Here is a 21830-nt window from a genome sequence, read left to right as displayed (position 1 = left end):
AAATAAGTGAAACAAATTAACCTTCATCTTTTTAAAACAATAACAAAAAGAAAATATGTTTGCTTTTTTCATATCTATTGGAATTTAAAAGACAAAAAAAAAGTGAAAAAGCTAACGGCAAGCAGTGTTCGTAAGTGCTCTCCCTCTCAAGCACTGACTGCGCTCGACGCTGCTTAACTTCGGTGATCGGACGAGAACCGGTGTTTTCAGCGTGATATAGCCGTTGACGAGAGTGCTAGTTAATAATTCGAATTTAAATTAAGTGAGACAAATTAACCTTCATCTTTTTAAAACAATAACAAAAAGAAAATATGTTTGCTTTTTTCATATCTATTGGAATTTAAAAGAGGAAAAAAAGTGAAAAAGCCAACGGCACGCACTGTTCCTAAGTGGTCTCCCTCCCAAGGACTGACTGCGCTCGACGCTGCTTAACTTCGGTGATCGGACGAGAACCGGTGTTTTCACCGTGATATGGCAGTTGACGAGAGCGCTAGTTAATAATTCGAATTTAAATTAAGTGAGACAAATTAACCTTCATCTTTTTTAAACAATAACAAAAAGAAAATATGTATGCTTTTTTCATATCTACTGGAATTTAAAAGAGGGAAAAAAAGTGAAAAAGCCAACGGCACGCAGTGTTCCTAAGTGGTCTCCCTCCCAAGGACTGACTGCGCTCGACGCTGCTTAACTTCGGTGATCGGACGAGAACCGGTGTTTTCAGCGTGATATAGCCGTTGACGAGAGTACAAGTTAATAATTCGAATTTAAATTAAGTGAGACAAATTAACCTTCATCTTTTTAAAACAATAACAAAAAGAAAATATGTTTGCTTTTTTCATATCTATTGGAATTTAAAATACAAAAAAAGTGAAAAAGCTAACGGCAAGCAGTGTTCGTAAGTGCTCTCCTTCCCAAGCACTGACTGCGCTCGACGCTGCTTAACTTCGGTGATCGGACGAGAACCGGTGTTTTCAGCGTGATATGGCCGTTGACGAGAGTGCTAGTTAATAATTCGAATTTAATTAACCTTCATCTTTATAAAACAATAACAAAAAGAAGATATGTTTTCTTTTTTCATATCTGGTGGAATTTAAAAGAGGAAACAAAAAGGAAAAAGCCAACGGCACGAAGTGTTCCCAAGTACTGACTGAGCTCGTCGCTGCTTAACTTCGGTGATCGGACGAGAACCGGTGTTTCCAGCGTGATATGGCGTTGCCGAGAGTGCTAGTTAATAATTCGAATTTAAAGAAAGTGAGACAAATTAACCTTCATCTTTTTAAAACAATAACAAAAAGAAAATATGTATGCTTTTTTCATATTTATTGGAATTTAAAAGAGGGAAAAAAAGTGAAAAAGCCAACGGCACGCAGTGTTCCTAAGTGGTCTCCCTCCCAAGTACTGACTGAGCTCGACGCTGCTTAACTTCGGTGATCGGACGAGAACCGGTGTTTCCAGCGTGATATGGCCGTTGCCGAGAGTGCTAGTTAATAATTCGAATTTAAAGAAAGTGAGACAAATTAACCTTCATCTTTTTAAAACAATAACAAAAAGAAAACATGTTTGCTTTTTTCATATCTACTGGAATTTAAAAGAGGAAAAATAGTGAAAAAGCCAACGGCACGCACTGTTCCTAAGTGGTTTCCTTCCCAAGGACTGACTGCGCTCGACGCTGCTTAACTTCGGTGATCGGACGAGAACAGGTGTATTCATTGTGATATGGCCGTTGCCGACAGTACTAGTTAATAATTTTAATTTAATTAACCTTCATTTTTATAAAACAATAACAAAATGAAGATATGTTTGCTTTTTTCATATCTATTGGAATTTAAAAGAGGAAAAAAAGTGAAAAAGCCAACGGCACGCACTGTTCCTAAGTGGGCTCCCTCCCAAGGACTGACTGCGCTCGGCGCTGCTTAACTTCGGTGATCGGACGAGAACCGGTGTTTTCAGCGTGATATGGCCGTTGACCAGAGTGCAAGTTAATAATTCGATTTTAAATTAAGTGAGACAAATTAACCTTCATCTTTTTAAAACAATAACAAAAAGAAAATATGTTTGCTTTTTTCATATCTATTGGAATTTAAAAGACAAAAAAAAGTGAAAAAGCTAACGGCAAGCATTGTTCCTAAGTGCTCTCCCTCCCAAGCACTGACTGCGCTCGACGCTGCTTAACTTCGGTGATCGGAAGAGAACCGGTGTTTTCAGCGTGATATGGCCGTTGACGAGAGTGCTAGTTAATAATTCGAATTTAAATTAAGTGAGACAAATTAACCTTCATCTTTTTAAAACAATAACAAAAAGAAAATATGTATGCTTTTTTCATATCTATTGGAATTTAAAAGAGGGAAAAAAAAGTGAAAAAGCCAACGGCACGCAGTGTTCCTAAGTGGTCTCCCTCCCAAGTACTGACTACGCTCGACGCTGCTTAACTTCGGTGATCGGACGAGAAGAGGTGTATTCATTGTGATATGGCCGTTGCCGACAGTACTAGTTTATAATTTGAATTTAATTAACCTTCATCTTTATAAAACAATAACAAAAAGAAGATATGTTTGCTTTTTTCATATCTGGTGGAATTTAAAAGAGGAAACAAAAAGGAAAAAGCCAACGGCACGAAGTGTTCCCAAGTACTGACTGCGCTCGACGCTGCCTAACTACGGTGATCGGACGAGAACCGGTGTTTTCAGCGTGATATGGCCGTTGCCGAGAGTGCTAGTTAATAATTCGAATTTAAAGTAAGTGAGACAAATTAACCTTCATCTTTTTAAAACAATAACAAAAAGAAAATATGTATGCTTTTTTCATATTTATTGGAATTTAAAAGAGGGAAAAAAAGTGAAAAAGCCAACGGCACGCAGTGTTCCTAAGTGGTCTCCCTCCCAAGTACTGACGGCGCTCGACGCTGCTTAACTTCGGTGATCGGACGAGAACAGGTGTATTCATTGTGATATGACCGTTGCCGACAGTACTAGTTAATAATTTGAATTTTATTAACCTTCATCTTTATAAAACAATAACAAAAAGAAGATATGTTTGCTTTTTTCATATCTATTGAAATTTAAAAGACAAAAAAAAAGGGAAAAAGCTAACGGCAAGCAGTGTTCGTAAGTGCTCTCCCTTCCAAGCACTGACTGCGCTCGACGCTGCTTAACTTCGGTGATCGGACGAGAACCGGTGTTTTCAGCGTGATATGGCCGTTGACGAGAGTGCTAGTTAATAATTCGAATTTAAAATAAGTGAAACAAATTAACCTTCATCTTTTTAAAACAATAACAAAAAGAAAATATGTTTGCTTTTTTCATATCTATTGGAATTTAAAAGACAAAAAAAAAGTGAAAAAGCTAACGGCAAGCAGTGTTCGTAAGTGCTCTCCCTCTCAAGCACTGACTGCGCTCGACGCTGCTTAACTTCGGTGATCGGACGAGAACCGGTGTTTTCAGCGTGATATAGCCGTTGACGAGAGTGCTAGTTAATAATTCGAATTTAAATTAAGTGAGACAAATTAACCTTCATCTTTTTAAAACAATAACAAAAAGAAAATATGTTTGCTTTTTTCATATCTATTGGAATTTAAAAGAGGAAAAAAAGTGAAAAAGCCAACGGCACGCACTGTTCCTAAGTGGTCTCCCTCCCAAGGACTGACTGCGCTCGACGCTGCTTAACTTCGGTGATCGGACGAGAACCGGTGTTTTCACCGTGATATGGCAGTTGACGAGAGCGCTAGTTAATAATTCGAATTTAAATTAAGTGAGACAAATTAACCTTCATCTTTTTTAAACAATAACAAAAAGAAAATATGTATGCTTTTTTCATATCTACTGGAATTTAAAAGAGGGAAAAAAAGTGAAAAAGCCAACGGCACGCAGTGTTCCTAAGTGGTCTCCCTCCCAAGGACTGACTGCGCTCGACGCTGCTTAACTTCGGTGATCGGAAGAGAACCGGTGTTTTCAGCGTGATATGGCCGTTGACGAGAGTGCTAGTTAATAATTCGAATTTAAATTAAGTGAGACAAATTAACCTTCATCTTTTTAAAACAATAACAAAAAGAAAATATGTATGCTTTTTTCATATCTATTGGAATTTAAAAGAGGGAAAAAAAAGTGAAAAAGCCAACGGCACGCAGTGTTCCTAAGTGGTCTCCCTCCCAAGTACTGACTACGCTCGACGCTGCTTAACTTCGGTGATCGGACGAGAAGAGGTGTATTCATTGTGATATGGCCGTTGCCGACAGTACTAGTTTATAATTTGAATTTAATTAACCTTCATCTTTATAAAACAATAACAAAAAGAAGATATGTTTGCTTTTTTCATATCTGGTGGAATTTAAAAGAGGAAACAAAAAGGAAAAAGCCAACGGCACGAAGTGTTCCCAAGTACTGACTGCGCTCGACGCTGCCTAACTACGGTGATCGGACGAGAACCGGTGTTTTCAGCGTGATATGGCCGTTGCCGAGAGTGCTAGTTAATAATTCGAATTTAAAGTAAGTGAGACAAATTAACCTTCATCTTTTTAAAACAATAACAAAAAGAAAATATGTATGCTTTTTTCATATTTATTGGAATTTAAAAGAGGGAAAAAAAGTGAAAAAGCCAACGGCACGCAGTGTTCCTAAGTGGTCTCCCTCCCAAGTACTGACGGCGCTCGACGCTGCTTAACTTCGGTGATCGGACGAGAACAGGTGTATTCATTGTGATATGACCGTTGCCGACAGTACTAGTTAATAATTTGAATTTTATTAACCTTCATCTTTATAAAACAATAACAAAAAGAAGATATGTTTGCTTTTTTCATATCTATTGAAATTTAAAAGACAAAAAAAAAAGGGAAAAAGCTAACGGCAAGCAGTGTTCGTAAGTGCTCTCCCTTCCAAGCACTGACTGCGCTCGACGCTGCTTAACTTCGGTGATCGGACGAGAACCGGTGTTTTCAGCGTGATATGGCCGTTGACGAGAGTGCTAGTTAATAATTCGAATTTAAAATAAGTGAAACAAATTAACCTTCATCTTTTTAAAACAATAACAAAAAGAAAATATGTTTGCTTTTTTCATATCTATTGGAATTTAAAAGACAAAAAAAAAGTGAAAAAGCTAACGGCAAGCAGTGTTCGTAAGTGCTCTCCCTCTCAAGCACTGACTGCGCTCGACGCTGCTTAACTTCGGTGATCGGACGAGAACCGGTGTTTTCAGCGTGATATAGCCGTTGACGAGAGTGCTAGTTAATAATTCGAATTTAAATTAAGTGAGACAAATTAACCTTCATCTTTTTAAAACAATAACAAAAAGAAAATATGTTTGCTTTTTTCATATCTATTGGAATTTAAAAGAGGAAAAAAAGTGAAAAAGCCAACGGCACGCACTGTTCCTAAGTGGTCTCCCTCCCAAGGACTGACTGCGCTCGACGCTGCTTAACTTCGGTGATCGGACGAGAACCGGTGTTTTCACCGTGATATGGCAGTTGACGAGAGCGCTAGTTAATAATTCGAATTTAAATTAAGTGAGACAAATTAACCTTCATCTTTTTTAAACAATAACAAAAAGAAAATATGTATGCTTTTTTCATATCTACTGGAATTTAAAAGAGGGAAAAAAAGTGAAAAAGCCAACGGCACGCAGTGTTCCTAAGTGGTCTCCCTCCCAAGGACTGACTGCGCTCGACGCTGCTTAACTTCGGTGATCGGACGAGAACCGGTGTTTTCAGCGTGATATAGCCGTTGACGAGAGTACAAGTTAATAATTCGAATTTAAATTAAGTGAGACAAATTAACCTTCATCTTTTTAAAACAATAACAAAAAGAAAATATGTTTGCTTTTTTCATATCTATTGGAATTTAAAATACAAAAAAAGTGAAAAAGCTAACGGCAAGCAGTGTTCGTAAGTGCTCTCCTTCCCAAGCACTGACTGCGCTCGACGCTGCTTAACTTCGGTGATCGGACGAGAACCGGTGTTTTCAGCGTGATATGGCCGTTGACGAGAGTGCTAGTTAATAATTCGAATTTAATTAACCTTCATCTTTATAAAACAATAACAAAAAGAAGATATGTTTTCTTTTTTCATATCTGGTGGAATTTAAAAGAGGAAACAAAAAGGAAAAAGCCAACGGCACGAAGTGTTCCCAAGTACTGACTGAGCTCGTCGCTGCTTAACTTCGGTGATCGGACGAGAACCGGTGTTTCCAGCGTGATATGGCGTTGCCGAGAGTGCTAGTTAATAATTCGAATTTAAAGAAAGTGAGACAAATTAACCTTCATCTTTTTAAAACAATAACAAAAAGAAAATATGTATGCTTTTTTCATATTTATTGGAATTTAAAAGAGGGAAAAAAAGTGAAAAAGCCAACGGCACGCAGTGTTCCTAAGTGGTCTCCCTCCCAAGTACTGACTGAGCTCGACGCTGCTTAACTTCGGTGATCGGACGAGAACCGGTGTTTCCAGCGTGATATGGCCGTTGCCGAGAGTGCTAGTTAATAATTCGAATTTAAAGAAAGTGAGACAAATTAACCTTCATCTTTTTAAAACAATAACAAAAAGAAAACATGTTTGCTTTTTTCATATCTACTGGAATTTAAAAGAGGAAAAATAGTGAAAAAGCCAACGGCACGCACTGTTCCTAAGTGGTTTCCTTCCCAAGGACTGACTGCGCTCGACGCTGCTTAACTTCGGTGATCGGACGAGAACAGGTGTATTCATTGTGATATGGCCGTTGCCGACAGTACTAGTTAATAATTTTAATTTAATTAACCTTCATTTTTATAAAACAATAACAAAATGAAGATATGTTTGCTTTTTTCATATCTATTGGAATTTAAAAGAGGAAAAAAAGTGAAAAAGCCAACGGCACGCACTGTTCCTAAGTGGGCTCCCTCCCAAGGACTGACTGCGCTCGGCGCTGCTTAACTTCGGTGATCGGACGAGAACCGGTGTTTTCAGCGTGATATGGCCGTTGACCAGAGTGCAAGTTAATAATTCGATTTTAAATTAAGTGAGACAAATTAACCTTCATCTTTTTAAAACAATAACAAAAAGAAAATATGTTTGCTTTTTTCATATCTATTGGAATTTAAAAGACAAAAAAAAGTGAAAAAGCTAACGGCAAGCATTGTTCCTAAGTGCTCTCCCTCCCAAGCACTGACTGCGCTCGACGCTGCTTAACTTCGGTGATCGGAAGAGAACCGGTGTTTTCAGCGTGATATGGCCGTTGACGAGAGTGCTAGTTAATAATTCGAATTTAAATTAAGTGAGACAAATTAACCTTCATCTTTTTAAAACAATAACAAAAAGAAAATATGTATGCTTTTTTCATATCTATTGGAATTTAAAAGAGGGAAAAAAAAGTGAAAAAGCCAACGGCACGCAGTGTTCCTAAGTGGTCTCCCTCCCAAGTACTGACTACGCTCGACGCTGCTTAACTTCGGTGATCGGACGAGAAGAGGTGTATTCATTGTGATATGGCCGTTGCCGACAGTACTAGTTTATAATTTGAATTTAATTAACCTTCATCTTTATAAAACAATAACAAAAAGAAGATATGTTTGCTTTTTTCATATCTGGTGGAATTTAAAAGAGGAAACAAAAAGGAAAAAGCCAACGGCACGAAGTGTTCCCAAGTACTGACTGCGCTCGACGCTGCCTAACTACGGTGATCGGACGAGAACCGGTGTTTTCAGCGTGATATGGCCGTTGCCGAGAGTGCTAGTTAATAATTCGAATTTAAAGTAAGTGAGACAAATTAACCTTCATCTTTTTAAAACAATAACAAAAAGAAAATATGTATGCTTTTTTCATATTTATTGGAATTTAAAAGAGGGAAAAAAAGTGAAAAAGCCAACGGCACGCAGTGTTCCTAAGTGGTCTCCCTCCCAAGTACTGACGGCGCTCGACGCTGCTTAACTTCGGTGATCGGACGAGAACAGGTGTATTCATTGTGATATGACCGTTGCCGACAGTACTAGTTAATAATTTGAATTTTATTAACCTTCATCTTTATAAAACAATAACAAAAAGAAGATATGTTTGCTTTTTTCATATCTATTGAAATTTAAAAGACAAAAAAAAAGGGAAAAAGCTAACGGCAAGCAGTGTTCGTAAGTGCTCTCCCTTCCAAGCACTGACTGCGCTCGACGCTGCTTAACTTCGGTGATCGGACGAGAACCGGTGTTTTCAGCGTGATATGGCCGTTGACGAGAGTGCTAGTTAATAATTCGAATTTAAAATAAGTGAAACAAATTAACCTTCATCTTTTTAAAACAATAACAAAAAGAAAATATGTTTGCTTTTTTCATATCTATTGGAATTTAAAAGACAAAAAAAAAGTGAAAAAGCTAACGGCAAGCAGTGTTCGTAAGTGCTCTCCCTCTCAAGCACTGACTGCGCTCGACGCTGCTTAACTTCGGTGATCGGACGAGAACCGGTGTTTTCAGCGTGATATAGCCGTTGACGAGAGTGCTAGTTAATAATTCGAATTTAAATTAAGTGAGACAAATTAACCTTCATCTTTTTAAAACAATAACAAAAAGAAAATATGTTTGCTTTTTTCATATCTATTGGAATTTAAAAGAGGAAAAAAAGTGAAAAAGCCAACGGCACGCACTGTTCCTAAGTGGTCTCCCTCCCAAGGACTGACTGCGCTCGACGCTGCTTAACTTCGGTGATCGGACGAGAACCGGTGTTTTCACCGTGATATGGCAGTTGACGAGAGCGCTAGTTAATAATTCGAATTTAAATTAAGTGAGACAAATTAACCTTCATCTTTTTTAAACAATAACAAAAAGAAAATATGTATGCTTTTTTCATATCTACTGGAATTTAAAAGAGGGAAAAAAAGTGAAAAAGCCAACGGCACGCAGTGTTCCTAAGTGGTCTCCCTCCCAAGGACTGACTGCGCTCGACGCTGCTTAACTTCGGTGATCGGACGAGAACCGGTGTTTTCAGCGTGATATAGCCGTTGACGAGAGTACAAGTTAATAATTCGAATTTAAATTAAGTGAGACAAATTAACCTTCATCTTTTTAAAACAATAACAAAAAGAAAATATGTTTGCTTTTTTCATATCTATTGGAATTTAAAATACAAAAAAAGTGAAAAAGCTAACGGCAAGCAGTGTTCGTAAGTGCTCTCCTTCCCAAGCACTGACTGCGCTCGACGCTGCTTAACTTCGGTGATCGGACGAGAACCGGTGTTTTCAGCGTGATATGGCCGTTGACGAGAGTGCTAGTTAATAATTCGAATTTAATTAACCTTCATCTTTATAAAACAATAACAAAAAGAAGATATGTTTTCTTTTTTCATATCTGGTGGAATTTAAAAGAGGAAACAAAAAGGAAAAAGCCAACGGCACGAAGTGTTCCCAAGTACTGACTGAGCTCGTCGCTGCTTAACTTCGGTGATCGGACGAGAACCGGTGTTTCCAGCGTGATATGGCGTTGCCGAGAGTGCTAGTTAATAATTCGAATTTAAAGAAAGTGAGACAAATTAACCTTCATCTTTTTAAAACAATAACAAAAAGAAAATATGTATGCTTTTTTCATATTTATTGGAATTTAAAAGAGGGAAAAAAGTGAAAAAGCCAACGGCACGCAGTGTTCCTAAGTGGTCTCCCTCCCAAGTACTGACGGCGCTCGACGCTGCTTAACTTCGGTGATCGGACGAGAACCGGTGTTTTCAGCGTGATATAGCCGTTGACGAGAGTACAAGTTAATAATTCGAATTTAAATTAAGTGAGACAAATTAACCTTCATCTTTTTAAAACAATAACAAAAAGAAAATATGTTTGCTTTTTTCATATCTATTGGAATTTAAAATACAAAAAAAGTGAAAAAGCTAACGGCAAGCAGTGTTCGTAAGTGCTCTCCTTCCCAAGCACTGACTGCGCTCGACGCTGCTTAACTTCGGTGATCGGACGAGAACCGGTGTTTTCAGCGTGATATGGCCGTTGACGAGAGTGCTAGTTAATAATTCGAATTTAATTAACCTTCATCTTTATAAAACAATAACAAAAAGAAGATATGTTTTCTTTTTTCATATCTGGTGGAATTTAAAAGAGGAAACAAAAAGGAAAAAGCCAACGGCACGAAGTGTTCCCAAGTACTGACTGAGCTCGTCGCTGCTTAACTTCGGTGATCGGACGAGAACCGGTGTTTCCAGCGTGATATGGCGTTGCCGAGAGTGCTAGTTAATAATTCGAATTTAAAGAAAGTGAGACAAATTAACCTTCATCTTTTTAAAACAATAACAAAAAGAAAATATGTATGCTTTTTTCATATTTATTGGAATTTAAAAGAGGGAAAAAAAGTGAAAAAGCCAACGGCACGCAGTGTTCCTAAGTGGTCTCCCTCCCAAGTACTGACGGCGCTCGACGCTGCTTAACTTCGGTGATCGGACGAGAACCGGTGTTTTCAGCGTGATATAGCCGTTGACGAGAGTGCTAGTTAATAATTCGAATTTAAATTAAGTGAGACAAATTAACCTTCATCTTTTTAAAACAATAACAAAAAGAAAATATGTTTGCTTTTTTCATATCTATTGGAATTTAAAAGAGGAAAAAAAGTGAAAAAGCCAACGGCACGCACTGTTCCTAAGTGGTCTCCCTCCCAAGGACTGACTGCGCTCGACGCTGCTTAACTTCGGTGATCGGACGAGAACCGGTGATTTCACCGTGATATGGCCGTTGACGAGAGCGCTAGTTAATAATTCGAATTTAAATTAAGTGAGACAAATTAACCTTCATCTTTTTAAAACAATAACAAAAAGAAAATATGTATGCTTTTTTCATATCTACTGGAATTTAAAAGAGGGAAAAAAAGTGAAAAAGCCAACGGCACGCAGTGTTCCTAAGTGGTCTCCCTCCCAAGGACTGACTGCGCTCAACGCTGCTTAACTTCGGTGATCGGACGAGAACCGGTGTTTTCAGCGTGATATAGCCGTTGACGAGAGTACAAGTTAATAATTCGAATTTAAATTAAGTGAGACAAATTAACCTTCATCTTTTTAAAACAATAACCAAAAGAAAATATGTTTGCTTTTTTCATATCTATTGGAATTTAAAATACAAAAAAAAGTGAAAAAGCTAACGGCAAGCAGTGTTCGTAAGTGCTCTCCTTCCCAAGCACTGACTGCGCTCGACGCTGCTTAACTTCGGTGATCGGACGAGAACCGGCGTTTTCAGCGTGATATGGCCGTTGACGAGAGTGCTAGTTAATAATTCGAATTTAATTAACCTTCATCTTTATAAAACAATAACAAAAAGAAGATATGTTTGCTTTTTTCATATCTGGTGGAATTTAAAAGAGGAAACAAAAAGGAAAAAGCCAACGGCACGAAGTGTTCCCAAGTACTGACTGAGCTCGACGCTGCTTAACTTCGGTGATCGGACGAGAACCGGTGTTTCCAGCGTGATATGGCCGTTGCCGAGAGTGCTAGTTAATAATTCGAATTTAAAGAAAGTGAGACAAATTAACCTTCATCTTTTTAAAACAATAACAAAAAGAAAACATGTTTGCTTTTTTCATATCTACTGGAATTTAAAAGAGGGAAAAAAAGTGAAAAAGCCAACGGCACGCAGTGTTCCTAAGTGGTCTCCCTCCCAAGTACTGACGGCGCTCGACGCTGCTTAACTTCGGTGATCGGACGAGAACAGGTGTATTCATTGTGATATGACCGTTGCCGACAGTACTAGTTAATAATTTGAATTTTATTAACCTTCATCTTTATAAAACAATAACAAAAAGAAGATATGTTTGCTTTTTTCATATCTGGTGGAATTTAAAAGAGGAAACAAAAAGGAAAAAGCCAACGGCACGAAGTGTTCCCAAGTACTGACTGCGCTCGACGCTGCTTAACTACGGTGATCGGACGAGAACCGGTGTTTTCAGCGTGATATGGCCGTTGCCGAGAGTGCTAGTTAATAGTTCGAATTTAAAGTAAGTGAGACAAATTAACCTTCACCTTTTTAAAACAATAACAAAAAGAAAATATGTTTGCTTTTTTCATATCTATTGGAATTTAAAAGACAAAAAAAAGTGAAAAAGCTAACGGGAAGCAGTGTTTATAAATGGTCTCCCTCCCAAGTACTGACTGCGCTCAACGCTGCTTAACTTCGGTGATCGGACGAGAACCGGTGTATTCAGCGTGATATAGCCGTTGCCGAGAGTGCTTGTTAATAATTTGAATTTAATTAACCTTCATCCCTATAAAACAATATCAAAAAGAAGATATGTTTGCTTTTTTCATATCTGGTGGAATTTAAAAGAGGAAACAAAAAGGAAAAAGCCAACGGCACGAAGTGTTCCCAAGTACTGACTGAGCTCGACGATGCTTAACTTCGGTGATCGGACGAGAACCGGTGTTTCCAGCGTGATATGGCCGTTGCCGAGAGTGCTAGTTAATAATTCGAATTTAAAGAAAGTGAGACAAATTAACCTTCATCTTTTTAAAACAATAACAAAAAGAAAATATGTTTGCTTTTTTCATATCTATTGGAATTTAAAAGAGGAAAAAAAGTGAAAAAGCCAACGGCACGCACTGTTCCTAAGTGGTCTCCCTCCCAAGGACTGACTGCGCTCGGCGCTGCTTAACTTCGGTTATCGGACGAGAACCGGTGTTTTCAGCGTGATATGGCCGTTGACCAGAGTGCAAGTTAATAATTCGATTTTAAATTAAGTGAGACAAATTAACCTTCATCTTTTTAAAACAATAACAAAAAGAAAATATGTTTGCTTTTTTCATATCTATTGGAATTTAAAAGACAAAAAAAAGTGAAAAAGCTAACGGCAAGCATTGTTCCTAAGTGCTCTCCCTCCCAAGCACTGACTGCGCTCGACGCTGCTTAACTTCGGTGATCGGACGAGAACCGGTGTTTTCAGCGTGATATGGCCGTTGACGAGAGTGCTAGTTAATAATTCGAATTTAAATTAAGTGAGACAAATTAACCTTCATCTTTTTAAAACAATAACAAAAAGAAAATATGTATGCTTTTTTCATATCTATTGGAATTTAAAAGAGGGAAAAAAAAGTGAAAAAGCCAACGGCACGCATTGTTCCTAAGTGGTCTCCCTCCCAAGTACTGACTGCGCTCGACGCTGCTTAACTTCGGTGATCGAACGAGAACAGGTGTATTCATTGTGATATGGCCGTTGCCGACAGTACTAGTTAATAATTTGAATTTTATTAACCTTCATCTTTATAAAACAATAACAAAAAGAAGATATGTTTGCTTTTTTCATATCTGGTGGAATTTAAAAGAGGAAACAAAAAGGAAAAAGCCAACGGCACGAAGTGTTCCCAAGTACAGACTGCGCTCGACGCTGCTTAAACTTCGGTGATCGGACGAGAACCGGTGTTTTCAACGTTATATGGCCGTTGCCGAGAGTGCTAGATAATAATTCGAATTTAAATTAAGTGAAACAAATTAACCTTCATCTTTTTAAAACAATAACAAAAAGATAACATGTTTGCTTTTTTCATATCTATTAAAATTTAAAAGAGGAAAAAAAAAGTGAAAAAGCCAACGGCACGCATTGTTCCTAAGTGGTCTCCTCCCAAGTACTGACTGCGCTCGACGCCGCTTAACTTCGGTGATCGGACGAGAACCGGTGTATTCAGCGTGATATGGCCGTGGACGAGAGTGCTTGTTAATAATTTGAATTTAATTAACCTTCACCATTATAAAACAATAACAAAAAGAAGATATGTTTGCTTTTTTCATATCTGGTGGAATTTAAAAGAGGAAACAAAAAGGAAAACCCAACGGCACGAAGTGTTCCCAAGTACTGACTGAGCTCGACGCTGCTTAACTTCGGTGATCGGACGAGAACCGGTGTTTCCAGCGTGATATGGCCGTTGCCGAGAGTGCTAGTTAATAATTCGAATTTAAAGAAAGTGAGACAAATTAACCTTCATCTTTTTAAAACAAAAACCAAAAGAAAATATGTTTGCTTTTTTCATATCTATTGGAATTTAACAGAGGAAAAAAAGTGAAAAAGCCAACGGCACGCACTGTTCCTAAGTGGTCTCCCTCCCAAGGACTGACTGCGCTCGACGCTGCTTAACTTCGGTGATCGGACGAGAACCGGTGTTTTCAGCGTGATATGGCCGTTGACCAGAGTGCAAGTTAATAATTCGAATTTAAATTGAGTGAGACAAATTAACCTTCATCTTTTTAAAACAATAACAAAAAGAAAATATGTTTGCTTTTTTCAAATCTATTGGAATTTAAAAGACAAAAAAAAAGTGAAAAAGCTAACGGCAAGCAGTGTTCCTAAGTGCTCTCCCTCCCAAGCACTGACTGCGCTCGACGCTGCTTAACTTCGGTGATCGGACGAGAACAGGTGTATTCATTGTGTTATGACCGTTGCCGACAGTACTAGTTAATAATTTGAATTTTATTAACCTTCATCTTTATAAAACAATAACAAAAAGAAGATATGTTTGCTTTTTTCATATCTGGTGGAATTTAAAAGAGGAAACAAAAAGGAAAAAGCCAACGGCACGAAGTGTTCCCAAGTACTGACTGCGCTCGACGCTGCTTAACTACGGTGCTCGGACGAGAACCGGTGTTTTCAGCGTGATATGGCCGTTGCCGAGAGTGCTAGTTAATAATTCGAATTTAAAGTAAGTGAGACAAATTAACCTTCACCTTTTTAAAACAATAACAAAAAGAAAATATGTTTGCTTTTTTCATATCTATTGGAATTTAAAAGACAAAAAAAAGTGAAAAAGCTAACGGGAAGCAGTGTTTATAAATGGTCTCCCTCCCAAGTACTGACTGCGCTCAACGCTGCTTAACTTCGGTGATCGGACGAGAACCGGTGTATTCAGCGTGATATAGCCGTTGCCGAGAGTGCTTGTTAATAATTTGAATTTAATTAACCTTCATCCCTATAAAACAATATCAAAAAGAAGATATGTTTGCTTTTTTCATATCTGGTGGAATTTAAAAGAGGAAACAAAAAGGAAAAAGCCAACGGCACGAAGTGTTCCCAAGTACTGACTGAGCTCGACGATGCTTAACTTCGGTGATCGGACGAGAACCGGTGTTTCCAGCGTGATATGGCCGTTGCCGAGAGTGCTAGTTAATAATTCGAATTTAAAGAAAGTGAGACAAATTAACCTTCATCTTTTTAAAACAATAACAAAAAGAAAATATGTTTGCTTTTTTCATATCTATTGGAATTTAAAAGAGGAAAAAAAGTGAAAAAGCCAACGGCACGCACTGTTCCTAAGTGGTCTCCCTCCCAAGGACTGACTGCGCTCGGCGCTGCTTAACTTCGGTTATCGGACGAGAACCGGTGTTTTCAGCGTGATATGGCCGTTGACCAGAGTGCAAGTTAATAATTCGATTTTAAATTAAGTGAGACAAATTAACCTTCATCTTTTTAAAACAATAACAAAAAGAAAATATGTTTGCTTTTTTCATATCTATTGGAATTTAAAAGACAAAAAAAAGTGAAAAAGCTAACGGCAAGCATTGTTCCTAAGTGCTCTCCCTCCCAAGCACTGACTGCGCTCGACGCTGCTTAACTTCGGTGATCGGACGAGAACCGGTGTTTTCAGCGTGATATGGCCGTTGACGAGAGTGCTAGTTAATAATTCGAATTTAAATTAAGTGAGACAAATTAACCTTCATCTTTTTAAAACAATAACAAAAAGAAAATATGTATGCTTTTTTCATATCTATTGGAATTTAAAAGAGGGAAAAAAAAGTGAAAAAGCCAACGGCACGCATTGTTCCTAAGTGGTCTCCCTCCCAAGTACTGACTGCGCTCGACGCTGCTTAACTTCGGTGATCGAACGAGAACAGGTGTATTCATTGTGATATGGCCGTTGCCGACAGTACTAGTTAATAATTTGAATTTTATTAACCTTCATCTTTATAAAACAATAACAAAAAGAAGATATGTTTGCTTTTTTCATATCTGGTGGAATTTAAAAGAGGAAACAAAAAGGAAAAAGCCAACGGCACGAAGTGTTCCCAAGTACAGACTGCGCTCGACGCTGCTTAAACTTCGGTGATCGGACGAGAACCGGTGTTTTCAACGTTATATGGCCGTTGCCGAGAGTGCTAGATAATAATTCGAATTTAAATTAAGTGAAACAAATTAACCTTCATCTTTTTAAAACAATAACAAAAAGATAACATGTTTGCTTTTTTCATATCTATTAAAATTTAAAAGAGGAAAAAAAAAGTGAAAAAGCCAACGGCACGCATTGTTCCTAAGTGGTCTCCTCCCAAGTACTGACTGCGCTCGACGCCGCTTAACTTCGGTGATCGGACGAGAACCGGTGTATTCAGCGTGATATGGCCGTGGCCGAGAGTGCTTGTTAATAATTTGAATTTAATTAACCTTCACCATTATAAAACAATAACAAAAAGAAGATATGTTTGCTTTTTTCATATCTGGTGGAATTTAAAAGAGGAAACAAAAAGGAAAACCCAACGGCACGAAGTGTTCCCAAGTACTGACTGAGCTCGACGCTGCTTAACTTCGGTGATCGGACGAGAACCGGTGTTTCCAGCGTGATATGGCCGTTGCCGAGAGTGCTAGTTAATAATTCGAATTTAAAGAAAGTGAGACAAATTAACCTTCATCTTTTTAAAACAAAAACCAAAAGAAAATATGTTTGCTTTTTTCATATCTATTGGAATTTAACAGAGGAAAAAAAGTGAAAAAGCCAACGGCACGCACTGTTCCTAAGTGGTCTCCCTCCCAAGGACTGACTGCGCTCGACGCTGCTTAACTTCGGTGATCGGACGAGAACCGGTGTTTTCAGCGTGATATGGCCGTTGACGAGAGTGCAAGTTAATAATTCGAATTTAAATTGAGTGAGACAAATTAACCTTCATCTTTTTAAAACAATAACAAAAAGAAAATATGTTTGCTTTTTTCAAATCTATTGGAATTTAAAAGACAAAAAAAAAGTGAAAAAGCTAACGGCAAGCAGTGTTCCTAAGTGCTCTCCCTCCCAAGCACTGACTGCGCTCGACGCTGCTTAACTTCGGTGATCGGACGAGAACCGGTGTTTTCAGCGTGATATGGCCGTTGACGAGAGTGCTAGTTAATAATTCGAATTTAAATTAAGTGAGACAAATTAACCTTCATCTTTTTAAAACAATAACAAAAAGAAAATATGTATGCTTTTTTCATATTTATTGGAATTTAAAAGAGGGAAAAAAAAGTGAAAAAGCCAACGGCACGCAGTGTTCCTAAGTGGTCTCCCTCCCAAGTACTGACGGCGCTCGACGCTGCTTAACTTCGGTGATCGGACGAGAACAGGCGTATTCATTGTGATATGACCGTTGCCGACAGTACTAGTTAATAATTTGAATTTAATTAACCTTCATCTTTATAAAACAATAACAAAAAGAAGATATGTTTGCTTTTTTCATATCTGGTGGAATTTAAAAGAGGAAACAAAAAGGAAAAAGCCAACGGCACGAAGTGTTCCCAAGTACTGACTGCGCTCGACGCTGCTTAACTACGGTGATCGGACGAGAACCGGTGTTTTCAGCGTGATATGGCCGTTGACGAGAGTGCTAGTTAATAATTCGAATTTAAATTAAGTGAGACAAATTAACCTTCACCTTTTTAAAACAATAACAAAAAGAAAATATGTTTGCTTTTTTCATATCTATTGGAATTTAAAAGACAAAAAAAGTGAAAAAGCTAACGGCAAACAGTGTTCCTAAGTGCTCTCCCTCCCAAGCACTGACTGCGCTCGACGCTGCTTAACTTCGGTGATCGGACGAGAACCGGTGTTTTCAGCGTGATATGGCCGTTGACGAGAGTGCTAGTTAATAATTCGAATTTAAATTAAGTGAGACAAATTAACCTTCACCTTTTTAAAACAATAACAAAAAGAAAATATGTTTGCTTTTTTCATATCTATTGGAATTTAAAAGACAAAAAAAGTGAAAAAGCTAACGGGAAGCAGTGTTTATAAGTGGTCTCCCTCCCAAGTACTGACTGTGCTCAACGCTGCTTAACTTCGGTGATCGGACGAGAACCGGTGTATTCAGCGTGATATAGCCGTTGCCGAGTGTGCTTGTTAATAATTTGAATTTAATTAACCTTCATCCCTATAAAACAATATCAAAAAGAAGATATGTTTGCTTTTTTCATATCTGGTGGAATTTAAAAGAGGAAACAAAAAGGAAAAAGCCAACGGCACGAAGTGTTCCCAAGTACTGACTGAGCTCGACGATGCTTAACTTCGGTGATCGGACGAGAACCGGTGTTTTCAGCGTGATATGGCCGTTGCCGAGAGTGCTAGTTAATAATTCGAATTTAAAGTAAGTGAGACAAATTAACCTTCATCTTTTTAAAACAATAACAAAAAGAAAATATGTATGCTTTTTTCATATTTATTGGAATTTAAAAGAGGGAAAAAAAGTGAAAAAGCCAACGGCACGCAGTGTTCCTAAGTGGTCTCCCTCCCAAGTACTGACGGCGCTCGACGCTGCTTAACTTCGGTGATCGGACGAGAACAGGTGAACAGTACTACGGCCATATCACGCTGAAAACACCGGTTCTCGTCCGATCACCGAAGTTAAGCAGCGTCGAGCGCAGTCAGTCCTTGGGAGGGAGACCACTTAGGAACAGTGCGTGCCGTTGGCTTTTTCACTTTTTTTCCTCTGTTAAATTCCAATAGATATGAAAAAAGCAAACATATTTTCTTTTGGTTTTTGTTTTAAAAAGATGAAGGTTAATTTGTCTCACTTTCTTTAAATTCGAATTATTAACTAGCACTCTCGGCAACGGCCATATCACGCTGGAAACACCGGTTCTCGTCCGATCACCGAAGTTAAGCAGCGTCGAGCTCAGTCAGTACTTGGGAACACTTCGTGCCGTTGGTTTTTCCTTTTTGTTTCCTCTTTTAAATTCCACCAGATATGAAAAAAGCAAACATATCTTCTTTTTGTTATTGTTTTATAATGGTGAAGGTTAATTAAATTCAAATTATTAACAAGCACTCTCGGCCACGGCCATATCACGCTGAATACACCGGTTCTCGTCCGATCACCGAAGTTAAGCGGCGTCGAGCGCAGTCAGTACTTGGGAGGAGACCACTTAGGAACAATGCGTGCCGTTGGCTTTTTCACTTTTTTTTTCCTCTTTTAAATTTTAATAGATATGAAAAAAGCAAACATGTTATCTTTTTGTTATTGTTTTAAAAAGATGAAGGTTAATTTGTTTCACTTAATTTAAATTCGAATTATTATCTAGCACTCTCGGCAACGGCCATATAACGTTGAAAACACCGGTTCTCGTCCGATCACCGAAGTTTAAGCAGCGTCGAGCGCAGTCTGTACTTGGGAACACTTCGTGCCGTTGGCTTTTTCCTTTTTGTTTCCTCTTTTAAATTCCACCAGATATGAAAAAAGCAAACATATCTTCTTTTTGTTATTGTTTTATAAAGATGAAGGTTAATAAAATTCAAATTATTAACTAGTACTGTCGGCAACGGCCATATCACAATGAATACACCTGTTCTCGTTCGATCACCGAAGTTAAGCAGCGTCGAGCGCAGTCAGTACTTGGGAGGGAGACCACTTAGGAACAATGCGTGCCGTTGGCTTTTTCACTTTTTTTTCCCTCTTTTAAATTCCAATAGATATGAAAAAAGCATACATATTTTCTTTTTGTTATTGTTTTAAAAAGATGAAGGTTAATTTGTCTCACTTAATTTAAATTCGAATTATTAACTAGCACTCTCGTCAACGGCCATATCACGCTGAAAACACCGGTTCTCGTCCGATCACCGAAGTTAAGCAGCGTCGTGCGCAGTCAGTGCTTGGGAGGGAGAGCACTTAGGAACAATGCTTGCCGTTAGCTTTTTCACTTTTTTTTGTCTTTTAAATTCCAATAGATATGAAAAAAGCAAACATATTTTCTTTTTGTTATTGTTTTAAAAAGATGAAGGTTAATTTGTCTCACTTACTTTAAATTCGAATTATTGACTAGCACTCTCGGCAACGGTGATATCACGCTGAAAACACCGGTTCTCATCCGATCACCGAAGTTAAGCTGCGTCGAGCGCAGTCAGTACTTGGGAACACTGCGTGCCGTTGGCTTTTTCCTTTTTGTTTCCTCTTTTAAATTCCACCAGATATGAAAAAAGCAAACATATCTTCATTTTATTATTGTTTTATAAAGATGAAGGTTAATTAGATTCAAATTATTAACTAGCACTCTCGGCAACAGCCATATCACGCTGCCTACACCGGTTCTCGTCCGATAACTGAAGTTAAGCAGCGTCGAGCGCAGTCAGTACTTGGGAGGGAGACCACTTAGGAACAATGCGTGCCGTTGGCTTTTTCCTTTTTGTTTCCTCTTTTAAATTCCACCAGATATGAAAAAAGCATACATATCTTCTTTTTGTTATCTTTTTATAAAGTAGAAGTTTAATTAAATTGAAATTATTAACTAGCACTCTCAGCAACGGCCATATCACGCTGAATACACCGGTTCTCGTCCAATCACCGCAGTTAAGCAGCGTCGAGCGCAGTCAGTACTTGGGAGGGAGACCACTTAGGAACACTGCTTGCCGTTAGCTTTTTCACTTTTTTTTTGTCTTTTAAATTCCAATAGATATGAAAAAAGCAAACATATTTACTTTTTGTTATTGTTTTAAAAAGATGAAGGTTAATTTGTCTCACTTACTTTAAATTCGAATTATTGACTAGCACTCTCGGCAACGGTGATATCACGCTGAAAACACCGGTTCTCGTCCGATCACCGAAGTTAAGCTGCGTCGAGCGCAGTCAGTACTTGGGAACACTGCGTGCCGTTGGCTTTTTCCTTTTTGTTTCCTCTTTTAAATTCCACCAGATATGAAAAAAGCAAACATATCTTCTTTTTGTTATTGTTTTATAAAGATGAAGGTTAATTAGATTCAAATTATTAACTAGCACTCTCGGCAACAGCCATATCACGCTGACTACACCGGTTCTCGTCCGATAACCGAAGTTAAGCAGCGTCGAGCGCAGTTAGTACTTGGGAGGGAGTCCACTTAGGAACACTGCGTGAGGTTGGCTTTTTCCTTTTTGTTTCCTCTTTTAAATTCCACCAGATATGAAAAAAGCATACATATCTTCTTTTTGTTATTGTTTTAAAAAGATGAAGGTTAATTTTTCTCACTTAATTTAAATTCGAATTATTGACTAGCACTCTCGGCAACGGTGATATCACGCTGAAAACACCGGTTCTCGTCCGATCACCGAAGTTAAGCTGCGTCGAGCGCAGTGAGTACTTGGGAACACTGCGTGCCGTTGGCTTTTTCCTTTTTGTTTCCTCTTTTAAATTCCACCAGATATGAAAAAAGCAAACATATCTTCTTTTTGTTATTGTTTTATAAAGATGAAGGTTAATAAAATTCAAACTATTAACTAGTACTGTCGGCAACGGTCATATCACAATGAATACACCTGTTCTCGTCCGATCACCGAAGTTAAGCAGCGTCGAGCGCCGTCAGTACTTGGGAGGGAGACCACTTAGGAACACTGCGTGCCGTTGGCTTTTTCACTTTTTTTCCCTCTTTTAAATTCCAATAAATATGAAAAAAGCATACATATTTTCTTTTTGTTATTGTTTTAAAAAGATGAAGGTTAATTTGTCTCACTTACTTTAAATTCGAATTATTAACTAGCACTCTCGGCAACGGCCATATCACGCTGAAAACACCGGTTCTCGTCCGATCACCGTAGTTAGGCAGCGTCGAGCGCAGTCAGTACTTGGGAACACTTCGTGCCGTTGGCTTTTTCCTTTTTGTTTCCTCTTTTAAATTCCACCAGATATGAAAAAAGCAAACATATCTTCTTTTTGTTATTGTTTTATAAA

At 38.2% G+C, this 21830-nt stretch overlaps 9 non-coding genes and 71 pseudogenes across 9 annotated transcripts; 13 read left to right on the top strand and 67 right to left on the bottom strand.

The window, feature by feature from the left end:
• Positions 1–109: 109 nt before the first annotated feature.
• On the bottom strand, positions 110–228 carry LOC149590979 (5S ribosomal RNA; annotated as a pseudogene).
• A 136-nt stretch (positions 229–364) lies between these two features.
• LOC149590978 (5S ribosomal RNA) lies at positions 365–483 on the bottom strand (annotated as a pseudogene).
• A 137-nt stretch (positions 484–620) lies between these two features.
• On the bottom strand, positions 621–739 carry LOC149590977 (5S ribosomal RNA). Its single transcript, XR_016379613.1, has one exon. It is a non-coding gene; the product is annotated as a 5S ribosomal RNA (ribosomal RNA).
• Positions 740–874: 135 nt separating this feature from the next.
• Positions 875–993, bottom strand: LOC149590976 (5S ribosomal RNA; annotated as a pseudogene).
• Positions 994–1354: 361 nt separating this feature from the next.
• LOC149590975 (5S ribosomal RNA) lies at positions 1355–1473 on the bottom strand. Its single transcript, XR_016379636.1, has one exon. It is a non-coding gene; the product is annotated as a 5S ribosomal RNA (ribosomal RNA).
• A 136-nt stretch (positions 1474–1609) lies between these two features.
• Positions 1610–1728, bottom strand: LOC149590974 (5S ribosomal RNA; annotated as a pseudogene).
• A 121-nt stretch (positions 1729–1849) lies between these two features.
• On the bottom strand, positions 1850–1968 carry LOC149590973 (5S ribosomal RNA; annotated as a pseudogene).
• Positions 1969–2104: 136 nt separating this feature from the next.
• Positions 2105–2223, bottom strand: LOC149590972 (5S ribosomal RNA; annotated as a pseudogene).
• A 138-nt stretch (positions 2224–2361) lies between these two features.
• On the bottom strand, positions 2362–2480 carry LOC149590971 (5S ribosomal RNA; annotated as a pseudogene).
• A 122-nt stretch (positions 2481–2602) lies between these two features.
• LOC149590970 (5S ribosomal RNA) lies at positions 2603–2705 on the bottom strand (annotated as a pseudogene).
• A 137-nt stretch (positions 2706–2842) lies between these two features.
• LOC149590969 (5S ribosomal RNA) lies at positions 2843–2961 on the bottom strand (annotated as a pseudogene).
• A 122-nt stretch (positions 2962–3083) lies between these two features.
• On the bottom strand, positions 3084–3202 carry LOC149590968 (5S ribosomal RNA; annotated as a pseudogene).
• Positions 3203–3339: 137 nt separating this feature from the next.
• Positions 3340–3458, bottom strand: LOC149590967 (5S ribosomal RNA; annotated as a pseudogene).
• A 136-nt stretch (positions 3459–3594) lies between these two features.
• On the bottom strand, positions 3595–3713 carry LOC149590966 (5S ribosomal RNA; annotated as a pseudogene).
• Positions 3714–3850: 137 nt separating this feature from the next.
• Positions 3851–3969, bottom strand: LOC149590965 (5S ribosomal RNA). The gene has a single exon (XR_016379617.1). It is a non-coding gene; the product is annotated as a 5S ribosomal RNA (ribosomal RNA).
• Positions 3970–4107: 138 nt separating this feature from the next.
• Positions 4108–4226, bottom strand: LOC149590964 (5S ribosomal RNA; annotated as a pseudogene).
• A 122-nt stretch (positions 4227–4348) lies between these two features.
• On the bottom strand, positions 4349–4451 carry LOC149590963 (5S ribosomal RNA; annotated as a pseudogene).
• A 137-nt stretch (positions 4452–4588) lies between these two features.
• LOC149590962 (5S ribosomal RNA) lies at positions 4589–4707 on the bottom strand (annotated as a pseudogene).
• A 123-nt stretch (positions 4708–4830) lies between these two features.
• LOC149590961 (5S ribosomal RNA) lies at positions 4831–4949 on the bottom strand (annotated as a pseudogene).
• Positions 4950–5086: 137 nt separating this feature from the next.
• LOC149590960 (5S ribosomal RNA) lies at positions 5087–5205 on the bottom strand (annotated as a pseudogene).
• A 136-nt stretch (positions 5206–5341) lies between these two features.
• On the bottom strand, positions 5342–5460 carry LOC149590959 (5S ribosomal RNA; annotated as a pseudogene).
• A 137-nt stretch (positions 5461–5597) lies between these two features.
• Positions 5598–5716, bottom strand: LOC149590958 (5S ribosomal RNA). Its single transcript, XR_016379612.1, has one exon. It is a non-coding gene; the product is annotated as a 5S ribosomal RNA (ribosomal RNA).
• Positions 5717–5851: 135 nt separating this feature from the next.
• On the bottom strand, positions 5852–5970 carry LOC149590957 (5S ribosomal RNA; annotated as a pseudogene).
• Positions 5971–6331: 361 nt separating this feature from the next.
• On the bottom strand, positions 6332–6450 carry LOC149590956 (5S ribosomal RNA). Its single transcript, XR_016379635.1, has one exon. It is a non-coding gene; the product is annotated as a 5S ribosomal RNA (ribosomal RNA).
• Positions 6451–6586: 136 nt separating this feature from the next.
• Positions 6587–6705, bottom strand: LOC149590955 (5S ribosomal RNA; annotated as a pseudogene).
• A 121-nt stretch (positions 6706–6826) lies between these two features.
• On the bottom strand, positions 6827–6945 carry LOC149590954 (5S ribosomal RNA; annotated as a pseudogene).
• A 136-nt stretch (positions 6946–7081) lies between these two features.
• On the bottom strand, positions 7082–7200 carry LOC149590953 (5S ribosomal RNA; annotated as a pseudogene).
• Positions 7201–7338: 138 nt separating this feature from the next.
• LOC149590952 (5S ribosomal RNA) lies at positions 7339–7457 on the bottom strand (annotated as a pseudogene).
• Positions 7458–7579: 122 nt separating this feature from the next.
• On the bottom strand, positions 7580–7682 carry LOC149590951 (5S ribosomal RNA; annotated as a pseudogene).
• Positions 7683–7819: 137 nt separating this feature from the next.
• Positions 7820–7938, bottom strand: LOC149590950 (5S ribosomal RNA; annotated as a pseudogene).
• A 122-nt stretch (positions 7939–8060) lies between these two features.
• Positions 8061–8179, bottom strand: LOC149590949 (5S ribosomal RNA; annotated as a pseudogene).
• A 137-nt stretch (positions 8180–8316) lies between these two features.
• On the bottom strand, positions 8317–8435 carry LOC149590948 (5S ribosomal RNA; annotated as a pseudogene).
• A 136-nt stretch (positions 8436–8571) lies between these two features.
• LOC149590947 (5S ribosomal RNA) lies at positions 8572–8690 on the bottom strand (annotated as a pseudogene).
• Positions 8691–8827: 137 nt separating this feature from the next.
• Positions 8828–8946, bottom strand: LOC149590946 (5S ribosomal RNA). The gene has a single exon (XR_016379610.1). It is a non-coding gene; the product is annotated as a 5S ribosomal RNA (ribosomal RNA).
• Positions 8947–9081: 135 nt separating this feature from the next.
• Positions 9082–9200, bottom strand: LOC149590945 (5S ribosomal RNA; annotated as a pseudogene).
• A 360-nt stretch (positions 9201–9560) lies between these two features.
• On the bottom strand, positions 9561–9679 carry LOC149590944 (5S ribosomal RNA). Its single transcript, XR_016379578.1, has one exon. It is a non-coding gene; the product is annotated as a 5S ribosomal RNA (ribosomal RNA).
• Positions 9680–9814: 135 nt separating this feature from the next.
• LOC149590943 (5S ribosomal RNA) lies at positions 9815–9933 on the bottom strand (annotated as a pseudogene).
• A 361-nt stretch (positions 9934–10294) lies between these two features.
• On the bottom strand, positions 10295–10413 carry LOC149590942 (5S ribosomal RNA). The gene has a single exon (XR_016379577.1). It is a non-coding gene; the product is annotated as a 5S ribosomal RNA (ribosomal RNA).
• Positions 10414–10549: 136 nt separating this feature from the next.
• Positions 10550–10668, bottom strand: LOC149590941 (5S ribosomal RNA; annotated as a pseudogene).
• A 137-nt stretch (positions 10669–10805) lies between these two features.
• Positions 10806–10924, bottom strand: LOC149590940 (5S ribosomal RNA). Its single transcript, XR_016379604.1, has one exon. It is a non-coding gene; the product is annotated as a 5S ribosomal RNA (ribosomal RNA).
• Positions 10925–11060: 136 nt separating this feature from the next.
• LOC149590939 (5S ribosomal RNA) lies at positions 11061–11179 on the bottom strand (annotated as a pseudogene).
• A 122-nt stretch (positions 11180–11301) lies between these two features.
• On the bottom strand, positions 11302–11404 carry LOC149590938 (5S ribosomal RNA; annotated as a pseudogene).
• Positions 11405–11541: 137 nt separating this feature from the next.
• LOC149590937 (5S ribosomal RNA) lies at positions 11542–11660 on the bottom strand (annotated as a pseudogene).
• Positions 11661–11782: 122 nt separating this feature from the next.
• Positions 11783–11885, bottom strand: LOC149590936 (5S ribosomal RNA; annotated as a pseudogene).
• A 136-nt stretch (positions 11886–12021) lies between these two features.
• On the bottom strand, positions 12022–12140 carry LOC149590935 (5S ribosomal RNA; annotated as a pseudogene).
• Positions 12141–12262: 122 nt separating this feature from the next.
• On the bottom strand, positions 12263–12365 carry LOC149590934 (5S ribosomal RNA; annotated as a pseudogene).
• Positions 12366–12501: 136 nt separating this feature from the next.
• LOC149590933 (5S ribosomal RNA) lies at positions 12502–12620 on the bottom strand (annotated as a pseudogene).
• Positions 12621–12756: 136 nt separating this feature from the next.
• On the bottom strand, positions 12757–12875 carry LOC149590932 (5S ribosomal RNA; annotated as a pseudogene).
• Positions 12876–13013: 138 nt separating this feature from the next.
• Positions 13014–13132, bottom strand: LOC149590931 (5S ribosomal RNA; annotated as a pseudogene).
• Positions 13133–13496: 364 nt separating this feature from the next.
• On the bottom strand, positions 13497–13614 carry LOC149590930 (5S ribosomal RNA; annotated as a pseudogene).
• Positions 13615–13735: 121 nt separating this feature from the next.
• Positions 13736–13838, bottom strand: LOC149590929 (5S ribosomal RNA; annotated as a pseudogene).
• Positions 13839–13974: 136 nt separating this feature from the next.
• LOC149590928 (5S ribosomal RNA) lies at positions 13975–14093 on the bottom strand (annotated as a pseudogene).
• Positions 14094–14471: 378 nt separating this feature from the next.
• LOC149590927 (5S ribosomal RNA) lies at positions 14472–14574 on the bottom strand (annotated as a pseudogene).
• A 136-nt stretch (positions 14575–14710) lies between these two features.
• Positions 14711–14829, bottom strand: LOC149590926 (5S ribosomal RNA; annotated as a pseudogene).
• A 122-nt stretch (positions 14830–14951) lies between these two features.
• On the bottom strand, positions 14952–15054 carry LOC149590925 (5S ribosomal RNA; annotated as a pseudogene).
• A 136-nt stretch (positions 15055–15190) lies between these two features.
• On the bottom strand, positions 15191–15309 carry LOC149590924 (5S ribosomal RNA; annotated as a pseudogene).
• Positions 15310–15445: 136 nt separating this feature from the next.
• Positions 15446–15564, bottom strand: LOC149590923 (5S ribosomal RNA; annotated as a pseudogene).
• A 138-nt stretch (positions 15565–15702) lies between these two features.
• Positions 15703–15821, bottom strand: LOC149590922 (5S ribosomal RNA; annotated as a pseudogene).
• Positions 15822–16185: 364 nt separating this feature from the next.
• On the bottom strand, positions 16186–16303 carry LOC149590921 (5S ribosomal RNA; annotated as a pseudogene).
• A 121-nt stretch (positions 16304–16424) lies between these two features.
• On the bottom strand, positions 16425–16527 carry LOC149590920 (5S ribosomal RNA; annotated as a pseudogene).
• A 136-nt stretch (positions 16528–16663) lies between these two features.
• LOC149590919 (5S ribosomal RNA) lies at positions 16664–16782 on the bottom strand (annotated as a pseudogene).
• A 137-nt stretch (positions 16783–16919) lies between these two features.
• LOC149590918 (5S ribosomal RNA) lies at positions 16920–17038 on the bottom strand (annotated as a pseudogene).
• A 138-nt stretch (positions 17039–17176) lies between these two features.
• LOC149590917 (5S ribosomal RNA) lies at positions 17177–17295 on the bottom strand (annotated as a pseudogene).
• Positions 17296–17417: 122 nt separating this feature from the next.
• Positions 17418–17520, bottom strand: LOC149590916 (5S ribosomal RNA; annotated as a pseudogene).
• Positions 17521–17655: 135 nt separating this feature from the next.
• On the bottom strand, positions 17656–17774 carry LOC149590915 (5S ribosomal RNA; annotated as a pseudogene).
• A 135-nt stretch (positions 17775–17909) lies between these two features.
• On the bottom strand, positions 17910–18028 carry LOC149590914 (5S ribosomal RNA; annotated as a pseudogene).
• A 122-nt stretch (positions 18029–18150) lies between these two features.
• On the bottom strand, positions 18151–18253 carry LOC149590913 (5S ribosomal RNA; annotated as a pseudogene).
• A 236-nt stretch (positions 18254–18489) lies between these two features.
• On the top strand, positions 18490–18608 carry LOC149590912 (5S ribosomal RNA; annotated as a pseudogene).
• A 136-nt stretch (positions 18609–18744) lies between these two features.
• LOC149590911 (5S ribosomal RNA) lies at positions 18745–18847 on the top strand (annotated as a pseudogene).
• Positions 18848–18968: 121 nt separating this feature from the next.
• LOC149590910 (5S ribosomal RNA) lies at positions 18969–19086 on the top strand (annotated as a pseudogene).
• A 364-nt stretch (positions 19087–19450) lies between these two features.
• Positions 19451–19569, top strand: LOC149590909 (5S ribosomal RNA; annotated as a pseudogene).
• A 138-nt stretch (positions 19570–19707) lies between these two features.
• LOC149590908 (5S ribosomal RNA) lies at positions 19708–19826 on the top strand (annotated as a pseudogene).
• A 136-nt stretch (positions 19827–19962) lies between these two features.
• Positions 19963–20065, top strand: LOC149590907 (5S ribosomal RNA; annotated as a pseudogene).
• Positions 20066–20187: 122 nt separating this feature from the next.
• On the top strand, positions 20188–20306 carry LOC149590906 (5S ribosomal RNA; annotated as a pseudogene).
• Positions 20307–20429: 123 nt separating this feature from the next.
• On the top strand, positions 20430–20547 carry LOC149590905 (5S ribosomal RNA; annotated as a pseudogene).
• A 137-nt stretch (positions 20548–20684) lies between these two features.
• On the top strand, positions 20685–20787 carry LOC149590904 (5S ribosomal RNA; annotated as a pseudogene).
• A 122-nt stretch (positions 20788–20909) lies between these two features.
• LOC149590903 (5S ribosomal RNA) lies at positions 20910–21028 on the top strand (annotated as a pseudogene).
• A 137-nt stretch (positions 21029–21165) lies between these two features.
• LOC149590902 (5S ribosomal RNA) lies at positions 21166–21268 on the top strand (annotated as a pseudogene).
• Positions 21269–21390: 122 nt separating this feature from the next.
• On the top strand, positions 21391–21509 carry LOC149590901 (5S ribosomal RNA; annotated as a pseudogene).
• A 137-nt stretch (positions 21510–21646) lies between these two features.
• LOC149590900 (5S ribosomal RNA) lies at positions 21647–21749 on the top strand (annotated as a pseudogene).
• The last annotated feature ends 81 nt before the right edge of the window (positions 21750–21830 follow it).

The sequence above is a fragment of the Phalangium opilio genome, unplaced genomic scaffold, assembly GCF_054372755.1.
Source record: "Phalangium opilio isolate 3A_F unplaced genomic scaffold, DU_Popi_V2 ptg000505l_1, whole genome shotgun sequence".
Classification (NCBI taxonomy): Eukaryota; Metazoa; Arthropoda; class Arachnida; order Opiliones; family Phalangiidae; genus Phalangium; species Phalangium opilio.
This window is presented reverse-complemented; position numbering and strand designations above follow the sequence as displayed.